Here is a 485-nt window from a genome sequence, read left to right as displayed (position 1 = left end):
TCTATCAGAGACAATCGACTCTGGGAGTCCGTGTTGTCGGAAAACACGATCCACGAACGGCGTTGTTATACCATCTCCGTCGATGGTGTCTGGCACCGCCGCCAGATGAGCCATCTTGCTCAACCGGTCGACGGTTATCACGACACCCGAGTCGCCCGCCGAATCTTTTGGCAGGCCAAACACAAAGTCCAAACTCATGGACTGCCAGCACCCAGTGGGTACGGTAAACTGGCCAGCGGCGCAGCCGCATTTGAAAAGGGATTCTCCCGTTGACACGTCTCACACGTGCGCACATAGGTTCTCGTCCATTTGTACAGCTTGGGCCACCAATAGTGGTGACTCAAAGAGTTGTACGTTTTCTCACGACCGAGATGACCACTGAGTGGCGTGTCGTGAGCCTAATAGATGATGCGGTATTTCAAATCCTCATCATGAGGAACCACGATTCGTGGTGTATCCGTTGAATAGGTGCTATAGTATAGCCC

Source organism: Plasmopara halstedii (assembly GCF_900000015.1).
Source record: "Plasmopara halstedii genome assembly, contig: Scaffold_3111, whole genome shotgun sequence".
NCBI classification, from domain to species: domain Eukaryota; phylum Oomycota; class Peronosporomycetes; order Peronosporales; family Peronosporaceae; genus Plasmopara; species Plasmopara halstedii.
Note: the sequence above shows the minus strand (reverse complement) of the source record.